This window comes from Zalophus californianus, chromosome 7 (assembly GCF_009762305.2).
Source record: "Zalophus californianus isolate mZalCal1 chromosome 7, mZalCal1.pri.v2, whole genome shotgun sequence".
Lineage (NCBI taxonomy): Eukaryota > Metazoa > Chordata > Mammalia > Carnivora > Otariidae > Zalophus > Zalophus californianus.
In genome coordinates, this window is record NC_045601.1 from 45,417,788 (window position 1) to 45,429,934 (window position 12,147).

At 32.5% G+C, this 12,147-nt stretch overlaps 1 protein-coding gene across 1 annotated transcript in view; it reads right to left on the minus strand.

Annotated features, from left to right (window-relative positions):
• The window catches only part of RFX6 (regulatory factor X6), a 56,527-nt gene that overhangs the window by 22,665 nt on the left and 21,715 nt on the right, over positions 1–12,147 (minus strand). The window lies entirely within an intron of this gene.

Below are 12,147 nucleotides of genomic sequence, written 5' to 3' on the forward strand. Positions count from 1 at the left end.
CTAAATTTAGTTATGTGTTTTTCTTTTGAATCCCTTGGCAGGGGGGAAGTACACCTCTGGTAGTTTTCAGAAAATTAGAAAAAGTGACAAACGACAAAAATATATAATGTTGCAGGATTGACATACCTGCAAAAAATCCACACAGAAAGGGAGAATGCATATTTGTGACAGAACCAGAGCCTCAGCAAATCAGTCTCCCCAGGTCATAACTGCTCGTTCCTGCCCCTCAAATAAAATTTTAACAAACTGATCTCTAATCAAATGTTTGAGCAAAGAATGAAATTGTGACTATGGTTAAGGAAGTAAGGTATTCCTGGCAAGGACAAAATTTCATTCTTTCTCATAGTTTTCCTATATTTTCTTCTAGAGTTTTTGTGTTTCTTTGTCTCTGTCATATTGAACGTTTAATACTTATATAAGTTGGGTTCCTACCCTGCTTTATCATTCCCAACCTTTGTAGACTTGCAGACTTACATGCTAAATCCGGGAGAAGTTGGGAGGACTTCTCAGTCCTTAAAGCAGATATTTTAGATATTTTGATTTCTTATTGACTGATTTGATATAAACTTTCTAAAGATTTTATATTAAAAGTGCAGTAGAAATATATTTCTTTCAGGTTAGGTTTTAGTTTTCATCCTTGCTACCCTCCATTTTCAAGTATGGATAGAGAAGGCCTATCCTGATTAAATAATTTTTAAGAAATTAATAAAGAACTACTACATACATGATTAACTATCATGAACTAATATATTAGCACAGTTTATCCCAATCCACTCTATTTAATTAGTCTTAATAATTCAAGATATGCACTCAAATTCTAATTTTAGGAAAGTTTACACCTTTTTCATATACCTTTTCTCATGGGTGGAAAATCATGTTTATTTGTCCCAAGAAGTAATTTAGTGAAATTGGAAGAGAGACAGAAACAGAAACCAAAAAAAATGTCAATACATAGCGTTGTGTTAAATCTAAGTTAGGAATAAGAGAATATTCTCATTTCCATTAGCAACTATAATTAATAATCAAAATCTTACCGCAAAGGGGGGGGGGAAACAGGTTCAGAAGATTTTTAATAGGTGAGTTTTATCAAGCATTCAGGAAACACATATTTTCAAACTTAAAAGATTTTTTTCAGATAGTGGAAAAGAAGAACCTTGTCCCAGTTCATTTGAAAACTTTTATGACAAAGGTGGACAAGGACAGAAAAAGAGAGAAAAATCATAGGCCAATCTTGGTTATTATCATACTTGAAACAGTACCAAACAAAACATTAGCAAACCAAAGCTAGCAGTCTATTAAGAATGATCATAACCAAGTTAGGCTTTAACTCACCACATTGACATAAGAAAAAAAGGGGAGTGGAGAATACCATATATAATCATCTCAATTGATACAGAAAAAGCATTTGTTAAAAATCCAACTACTATTCACTTCTCTCTCTCTCTCTCTGCCTATCTATGCTAGAAAAGAAGAAAATTTCCTTAATCATTCAATAATCAAAATATTAAAAAAATCAAAATAATCTATCAAAAATCCATAGCAAATATCATACTCAATTGTAAAATACTATAAATGTTCTCTTAAAAATCACAAATGAGATAAAGTTGCCTACTCTACCCTCTTTTGTTCAACAGTTAATAGCCAGAGCAGTAAGGCCAGAAAAAAGTAATGAAAGAGTAAGTATTAAAAGGGAAGAAAAAAAACTATCATTATTTGCAACTGATTCAGTTGATTACATTAAAAACTAAAAACAAACTGCACAGAAATTTTTACAATTAACAACAGGGATTTTTTTTAGCAATGATGCTGGATACAAGATCAATGAAAAAATCAGTTGACTTCTACCAAAGAACAAACATTGAAAACATGCAATAAAAGAGACACTGTATAAAGTAACAAATATTAGAAGATGCCTAGGAACAAGTCTAACAAAAGAAAAGCAAAATATTTATAAAAAAATGATTAAACTGGGGCACCTGGGTGACTCAGTCAGTTTAGTGTCTGACTCTTGATTTCAACTTGGGTCATGATCTCAGGTTTGTGAGATCAAGCCCCATATTGGGCTCCACGCTGGGCATGGAGTCTACTTGAGATTCTCTCTCTCCCTCTTCCTCTGTCCCTCCCCCCTGCTCACCCTCTCTCCCCTTTTCTAAAAAAAAAAAAGAAAAGAAAATGATTAAACTTTATCAAAAGATATTAAATTATGAATAATAAGATTCAATGTTGTGGAAATGTCACAGATTGATCTATTTCTTCAATGTAATTCCAATCAAATCCCATCAGGGTTTTCTGTGAAAATTAATAAGTTGATTCTAAAATGTGTGTAGAAATGCAAAAGACCAAGAATAGACACAACACTTGTGATAAAGATGAACCAGCAAAAAGAAAACTGGAAAAATTCATAAATTTGTGGAAATTAAATATACTCTTAAACAACCAATAGATCAAAGGAGAAATCACAAGAGAAAAGAGATAATGCTTAGAGATGAATGAAAATAGAAATATGACACATCAAAATTACAGGATGCAGTAAAAGTGGTGCTACAGGGGAAATTTATAGCTATAAATGCTTACATTCAAACACAAGAAAGATCTCAAGTCAATAATCTAAATGAACAACTTAAGGAACTAAGAAAAGAACAAATTAAACCCAAAGTGGGCAGAAGAAAGGAAATAAAGATCAGAGCAGAGATAAATGAAATAGAGAATACACAAACAATAAAGAAAATCAATGAAACAAAAGGTTAGTTCTTTAAGGTCAAAATTGACAAACCTATAAGTAGATTGACTTAAAAAATAATAAAGAAGATTCAAAGGACTAAAGTAAAAAATAAAAAACTACTGATTCCACTGAGAAAGGACTTTAAGAGAGTACATGAACAACTGTACATCAACAAGTTGGATAACCTAGATGAAATGGATAAATTCCTAGAAACACAAATTCAACCAAGGTGGAATCATAAAGAAAGAGAATATCAGAATCAGTCTATAACCAGTAAGGAAATTGAATCAGTAATCAAAAATCTGACAAAGAAAGGCTCTGATCCTCATGACTTCACTAGTGAATTATACCAAACATATAAAGAAGAAATAACATCAGTCTTTTTTGAAGTTTTCCCAAAAATTGAGGAAGAGGGAATACTTTCTAACTCATTCTATGAGGCCAACATTATCTTGATACCAAAGTCAGACAATGACACCACAAGAAAAAATAAATAAATAAAGCTCATGAACATTCATGCATAAATCCTCAGCAAAATACTAAGTGAACTCAGCAACATATTAAAAGGGATATACCCTATGACCAAGTGAGATTTACTCCTTGAATGCAAAGATGGTATGACACACAAAAATTAATCAGTGTCATATACCACCTTAACAGATTAAAGGGGAAAAAAACACATGATTATTTCAATTGATGAATTTGACAAAGTTTGACACACTTTTATAGTAATAATAAACAAACTAGGAATACAAGTAAAGTACCTCAATGTAATAAAAGCCATATGAAAAGCCCATAGCAAACATCATATTCAATGGTGAAAGACTGAAAGTATTTCTTTTAAGATCAGAAACAAAGCAATGCTCATTTTCAGCACTTCTATTCAACATAGTGCTTCAAGTCCTAGCCAGAGCAGTTAAGTAAGAAAAAGAAATAAAATGCATCCAAATTGGAAAGAGAGAAGTAAAATTATCTCTGTTTTCAGATGATATGATCTTATATATAGGAAACCATAGGGATTCCACAAAAAAACAAAAACCCAACCCTATTAGAAATAATAAATGAATTTAGCAAAGTAACAGGATACAGTCAAAATGAAAAAATCTGAAAAGAATGAAGAAAACAATTTTATTTATAATAGCATCAAAAAGAATAAAATACATGGGTATTCACTTAACCAAGAAGATGAAAGACTTGTATAATGGAAATTACAAAATAATGTTCAAAGAAATTAAAACATAAGTGGAAAGACATCTTATGTTCATGAATTGGAAAATTTATTGTTAAGATGTCAATAGTACCCAAAGCAACCCATGGATTCAATGCAAAATCCCAACGATGGTTTTTGCAAAAATAGAAAAATATATCCTAAAATTCACATGGAACCCAAGAGACCCCAAATAGTAAAAATAATCCTGAAAAAAAGAACTAAGTTGGAGAATTAACACTTCCTGATTTAAAAACTTACTACAAAGCTACAATAATCAAAAGAAACTAGAGCTGACACAAAGACAGACATATAGGTCAGTAGAACAAAATAGAACACCGAGAAATAAACCCTCACAAAAACTGCCAAATGATTTTTTTTAAGATTTTATTTATTTATTTGAGAGAGAGAGAATGAGAGAGAGAGAGAGAGCACACATGAGAGGGGGGAGGGTCAGAGGGAGAAGCAGACTCCCTGCTGAGCAGGGAGCCCAATGCGGGACTCGATCCCGGAACTCCAGGATCATGACCTGAGCTGAAGGCAGTCGCTTAACCAACTGAGCCACCCAGGCATCCCTGCCAAATGATTTTTGACAAGGGTGCCAACAACATTCAATAAGGAAAGGACAGTCTTTTCAACAAACGGTGCTAGAAAAACTGGATATTCACATGTAAAAGAATGGAGATAGGCCTTTACTTAATACCGTGTAAAAAATTAACTCAAAGTGAATCAAATACCTAAAATATCAGACCTAAACTATACAACTCTTAGAAGAAAAGACAGGGCAAAATCATCATAACATTAGATTTAGCAATGATTTCTTAGATATGACAAGAAAAACAAAAATAGACAAACTGGACTTCATAAAATTAAAAACTTCATAAAATTAAAAACTTTTGTGCATCAAAGAACACTCAACCGAGTAAAAAAGGCAATCAATGCAATAGGAGAAGGTATTCTCAAATCATATATCTGATATGGGATTAATATGCAGGACATATAAAGAACCTGTAAAACTTAACGACAAAACAAGCAACCTGCTTCAAAAATGGACAAAAGACTTAAATTGACATTTCTTTAAATAGGATATACATTAATCAACAAGCGCATGAAATGGTATTCAACATTACTAATCATCAGGGAAATGTAAATCAAAGCCACAAGGAGATACCTCTTCACCCTCATTAGGACGACCAGTATTAAAAAAAAAACAAAACAGAAAATAAAAAATGTTGATGAGGCCATGTATGATTATGTACTATTGGTAGGAATGTAAAATGGTATAGTTGTTGTATAAAGCAGTATGGTGGTTCCTCAGGAATTAAATAAGGAATTAGTATATGATGCAGTCATTCTTCTTTTGGGTATACATCCAAAAGAATTGAAAGTAGGGTCTCAAAGAGATATTAGTAACCTATGTTCATAGCAGCATTATTCAATCCAAGTGTCCATTGACAGATGAATAAATAAGCAAAATGTTGTCTATACATGCAATGGAATATTACTCATCCTTCAAAAAGAGGGAGATTCTAACATATGCTACAACATGAATGAACCTTGAGGACATGATGCTAAGTCATGTCCCATAAGCCAGTCCCAAAAAGACAAACACTATGTGATTACACATATACGAGGTACCTAGAGTAGTCACAATCATAGAGACAGAAAGTAGAATGGTAGTTTTCAAGGGCTGGGGGAAAAGGGGAGGGAGGAGTTATTGTTTAATGAGCATAGTGTTTCAGTTTTGCAAGATTAAAAGTTCTGGAGATGGATGGTGGTGATGATTACATAACAATATAAATGTATTTAATACCACTGAACTGTGTACTTAAAAATGATTAAGATAGTCAATTTTGTTATGTATATTTTACCACAACAAAAAAAAAATTGAAAACATTGCAGATGAAATAAGGACTTAAGTGTTAAGAGTAACTTTCTACTTTTAGAAGAATATATAGAAAATATTTTAGGATCTGGAATATACACAGATTTTTAAAAACAAGATACAAACAAACACTAATCATAAAATTAGAAATTATCTTCATTGAAAGACACTATAGAATGTTGAGCCATGCCACCAACAGGGTGAAGTTATTTACAACACATAACCTATAGGATATTAGTAACTAGAATATTAAAGAACTCCTAAGAATCATATTTTTAAAATAGAAAAATTATGTGATCTGAGCAAATATTTCAAAGAAAAGAATTGACCATTAAAAATAAAAAAATGCAAGCTTATATTTTTGATGCAGTTATTAAAACAATTTTCTAATGAAAATCACAGGTACCATTTTACACCCATTGGACTGGCAAGAACTAAAATATCATTCAAGGCCAAGTATCAGTGAGAATGTGGAACAAAAGGAACGCTTACATGCAGTTGGACAGACATAAATTAATACAAAAATTTTTGGAAAACTGCTTAATCTTAACCAGTAAAGTTATACATTAAGCATATCCTAGAACCTGGAATTCCATTTCTGTACCTGTTCATAGAATGTTCATAGCAATATTGTTTTTCAGGCAAAAAAATAAAATCCACCAACAATGGAATAAATAAATGCATTGTGATAATTTCATACAGTGGAATATTATACAGCAGTACAAATAAAGGTATTAAAACTACATGTACATCAACATTGATGAATCACAAAATCTAATGCTGAAAAAAATGAATCCATTCTATGTAGAGGAAATAAATACATTGGCAATAATAAATAATACATAGAACTATCCACCACTTTTAAGTATACAGTTCAGTGGTATTAAGTACATTAATATTGTGTAGCCATGGACCACATTGTTTAGGTATATATTCATAAGTGATCAACTTTAAGGAAAAACAAAGGAGTGATTAACACCAAATTGTGGAAACAGTAACTTTTTGTAAGGAGGGAGGGAGAAGTGATTGGGGTGGGAGCACAGAGAGGACTTCTCTCTGTTAAGCTACGGGGTAAGTCTTGAGTTTTTATCTTATGGCTATTTTAAAAGTGTGTGTGTGTGTGTGTGTGTGTGTGTGTGTGTGTGTGTGTGTTAAACAATACACTTCCCAATAAAAAATGTTAGAGTGCTAAGGAAACACACTATTAAAGAACAAAGTATATTATATGTCTTTTATTTAAGTATCTATTTAAAACTCTCATCTTGATAAAGAGTAGTTTTGTGTCCTAGCAGCTAGCAACATGTGGAACATCAACATGAGGCAAAAATGCCCAAGGAAGAATTTTAAAAATTAAATATGTTGGATATGTTAACAATGGTGTGCAAAGTTGGTATAAATCAAATAATAATATGCTGTCTAGAACATGTAGCACAAAAAGAAAGGAACGATTAATAAGCTGGGAAAAAAGTAAAGCATGATCATTTTAATTACACTTAATATGTTTGCTATTTTAATTGCACTAAAATTAGTGCCAGGTCATAGGCCAGTTACAGAGGTCTGGGGTGTGTGTTGAGTGGGGGAGGGTTCCCCTCATCTGATGACTTCAGTACTCTTGGGTAAACTATTAAAAATCTTATGTCCAAAAGAAAACAAGAAGAAACCTACAGAAAAGAAACAATATGATTAGAAGGCAAGAGGGTCTGATTTATGAGGAAAGATTAAAGGCTTTAAGCAGCACAGTTTGACTAAGTGATGACTAAAAGAGAGCATGATAACACTCTGCAAATATTTGCAAAGCATATACCAAGGAGGGAGGATTTGTTATTTATCTTGGTGCAAAGTTGTTAAACTGGCCATGAATGGTTGATGTTAAGGAGAAGGAAATTCAGGCTATCAGGGAAACTTCCTGGTTGAAATGTACAAAGTCAAGGGCTGACTCCCTAAGAAATAATAGCAACTTCCCTACTGGAGCTTAGTTAAAACAAAATTTGGCTCACACTAACAGATTCACAGGAAAAAAAAAAAAAAGGCTTTCTTTGATCAGGGCAAAGTTTTGAGACTAGGCTTTGTTAGTTTTATTCCTGAGGATTAAAAGAAATATTCTCTGAGCCATTTCTGAAATTTGAACCACTGCATTTGTGAATAAAAATTAAAAATAATTTAAAACAATCAAAATTCATACCACTAACTGATAATTACTCTTAGAATCCTCTTCCTGTCTTTCTGTTTTGCTTTTCTTGTGTTTTCATTGTTTGCTTTTATATTAGGAATGATTTAAAACTTTAAAAAGCTGTAGATAAAAAGTAATAAATAGCCATGTACTAACCAACCTGACTGAGACATTACACATTTGGAAATATGAAATCAGCCTCTGTAACCTTCCCTAATCTTACACCCTTCATTCCCCACAAGAAATAATGTTCTTCATTTAGTTTATATCATTCCTATTTAAACCTCTAAAAGTTTACCTCATCTGTAAATACTCTTAAGCAATATAAACTATTGCTTTAAAACTGGTACCATACAGTATGTATCCTACATTCAGTGAGGCTTTTTTTTTCCACCCAACTGTAGAGGTTTTTGAGATGAGTCTAATTTGATTCTTAAAGCTATAGCACATTCATTTCCAAAGCCCTGTAGTATCACCTTGTATAAATATATTAAAATTTATTCTCTCACTATATCTATAACAGACATTTATTTACCAGCCTTCTGAGATCACAAACACCACTCCGGTTTGCCAGCTTGTGTAGTGTGAAGGTTTCTGCAGGAATGTGGTCATAAGGTCTGTGCACCTTCACCTTTACCAGTGACTGTCCCTCCTACTGTTCCTGAGACTTCCTTTGCTCCACACTTGTAGCAACGCTTCTTTTCAGACTTTTTAACTGCTGTTATTCCAGTAATAGTGAAATGATTATTCATTATGGTTTTAAGTTGCATTTCCCTGATTAAAATTTCCCTGATTAAGCTGAGCCCTTTTCATATGTTTATGGGCAAGAATGGTATTCAAAATATTTGTTGACCATATGTTATGAAACCTGGTCAGTCAGAAGGGGCGCCATGAACACCAATACTATTTCTGGTTATTCTTTCTCTTCTTGTGTGTATTCCATGTTCATATAGCATGTTATATTTCTATTGGGTTGTCTTTTTATCAGGGAGTTGAATATTTTACATGTTCTAAAACAGTGCTGTCTGACAGAACTTTCTGTGATGATGAAAATGTTCTATGTCTGCACCGTCCAATACCATATGTGGTTATTATGGACTTGAAATGTGGCTAATGTGACAGAGAAACTGAATATTTTATGTAATTAATAGATACATGGGGCTAGTAGCTACTATATTGCACAGCAGTTATACATATTAATCCTGTCACCCATCTATGACATATAAATATCCAATTTTATTTACATATTTGAAGCCATATATACATATATTTGCTTTGTGTCCTCTTTTCTTCCTAACTAACATTTTTCCATGTCATTAAAAGAGACTCTTACTAAATGAAATAATATTCAGTCCCATAAAAGTCCTATAAATGATGCAACCATTCCTTAATTAGTAGTAATTTAGGTTGCACAATTTTTCACAATAGCCAATTACAATTTTTGCATAATATTTTGTAAGCATTTTCTGTTACTTCTTTATGTGAGATTCATACAAACGTGAACCTGTGGGAGAAAGAGTATGAGCACTTTAAAGATTTGATACAGACCTTCCAACTATTTTCCAGGGAGTTTGTTCAGTGGTCACCAGAAGGATATGAAAGAGTTTATCTCACCAGACCTTCACCACCATCATAATAATTTCTTAATATTTGATAATTATATAATTTTAAAGTTTATTTATTTTTTGCTTATTTGGCAATCCATCTTTTCATGCATTTATTGGCCTTTTCTTCCTTATATGTATTTTCTAGTCATGTCTTTTATTCTTTCTTGTTGTCTTCGTATTTTTCTATAAATTGATAAGATTTCCTTATTAGTAGAAATATTATCCCATTGTCATATTTGCTGACAATATTTTCTCCAGTTTTTCTTTTGACTTCAAATTTTATATATGATGCTTCTGATACAAAGTAGTTTTCAATTTCTCCCTTCTATATTTTTCCTTTGAAATTTCTTGTTTTCGCCTTAGAAAATCATTCCTTATCAAGAAATGAAGTAGATACAAATGTTCCCTTCTAAGTATTGTTTTTATATTCAATAATTTATATGAAATTCATACAAGGCATGAGGTATAAACTTTTTTTCCAAACTAGTCCATTTTTCTAACATTATATGATGAAGAATTTTATTTATTTATTTGGTACTATTCTTCCTCCAAAAAGGACTTAAGACGATTCATTCACTGAAAAAAAATTTTTTTTTCCTTCATTGGTTGTAATGTCTCTTTGGTCATACCTTAAATTCTTATGTATACTAGGGTCTTTTTTCGGGTATCTAATCTCTGTTGTAGATTTGTTCCACCTACAGTTGAGTCTGTATCATAGTGTCATAATATTTTGATATCTGCCAGACAGGTCCCTTTTGGCTACTCTTGTTTACATTTCTCTTAACTATTACTTTCTGTATATTGTTCTAGATCGAGTCTACAGCCATTTTAATCATTTCCAAAAATTAATTACCCACTCAAAATTTTACTGGGGTATTTTATGTCAAAATTAATATAGGAAGAATTGGTACATTTATAATAGCTAGCATAGCTACCCAGGTATATGGTATGTCTTTTCACTTAAAATTTCCATTTAAAATTAAAAGTTTCTGCACAGTGAAGGAAACAATCAACAAAACTAAACATTAACCTACTGAATGGGAGAAGATATTTGCAAATAACATATCCGATAAAGGGTCAGTATCCAAAATGTATAAAGAACTGATACAATTCAATATCCAAAAAACAAATAATCCAATTTAAAACTGGGAGAAGACATGAACAGTCATTTCTCCAAAGAAGACATACAGATGGCCAACAGACACATGAAAAGATGCTCAACATCTCTCATCCTCAGGGAAATGCAAATCAAAACTACAATGAGATATCACCTCACACCTATCGGAATGGCTAAAAATCAACAACACAAGAAACAACAAGTATTGGCGAGGATCTGGAGGGAAAAAAAAAAACCCTTTGCATTGTTGGTAGCAAAGCAAGCTGGTGCCGCCACTGGAAAACTGTATGGAGGTTCCTCAAAAAATTACAAATAGAGCTACCTTACTATCCAGGAATTGCAGTACTGAGTATTTACCCTAAAAATACAAAAACAGTAATTCAAAGGGATACATGCACCTTTATTTACAATAGCCAAACTATGAAAACAACCAGTGTTCATCAATAGATGAATGGATAAAGAAGATGTGATATATATATTCTTTTATGTATATATATATATGTATATATATAAGAATATTATTCAGCCATTAAAAAAGAATGAAGTCTTGCCATTTACAACAGCATGGATAGAGCTAGAGAGCATAATGCTGAGTGAAATAAGTCAGTCAGAGAAAGACAAATACCATGTGATCTCACTCTTCTGTGGAATTTAACAAAACAAACGAGCAAAGGAACAAAAAGGAGAGAGAGACAAACCAAGAAACAGACTCTTAACTATAGAGAGCAAACTGATGGTTACCAGCCGGGAGGTAGATGGGAGGAGGGGCGAACTAGGGGAGGGGGATTAAAGAGTACACTTACCATGATAAAAAAAAAAAAAAAGTTTAAAAAAATAAATAAATAAGATTTTCTTTTATGCCTGCATTTTTTTCAAATAGGTAATATGCTTCTGTTATTATGGTTGCTCCTAAATATTTTGCATTTCTGCTGGTTCCTGAAATTTAGTATTATAATGCCCTACGTTTCTTGTTTTTCAGACACTGTTCTCACCTCTCTAGTTGGGAATCTGTGAGAAAATTAAGTCCTACAGAAAAAGATTTGAATGACCACTTTCAGAATTTTCCAAAGGATGGCACTTAGCCAGTACCATTCTATATGCCTGAAAGAGCTTGTTCCTTACGAACCTACAATCCTTACATACAATGTAAGTCCCTTGGGCTACATCTCTGTGGGCATCCTGATTGAGAAGAACTAGTACTTTCTTTAAGCTCTTCAAACTCTTTTCTTTCCCCATGACTTTTACTCACTGCAGATGACTTAACTGACTAATAATACCACAGAGAGAAATATAAAACCACTGAACTACCTTAATTTCCTGCCACAAAATCTACAAATCTACTTGCAGTTGAACTTAACCCTCTCCTCTTTCCTGTTTTAAGGAGAGAAGTGTTCCTTCTCTCTAGAGCCACTTCCTCCACTCTGAAGCTCTTCCCTGTG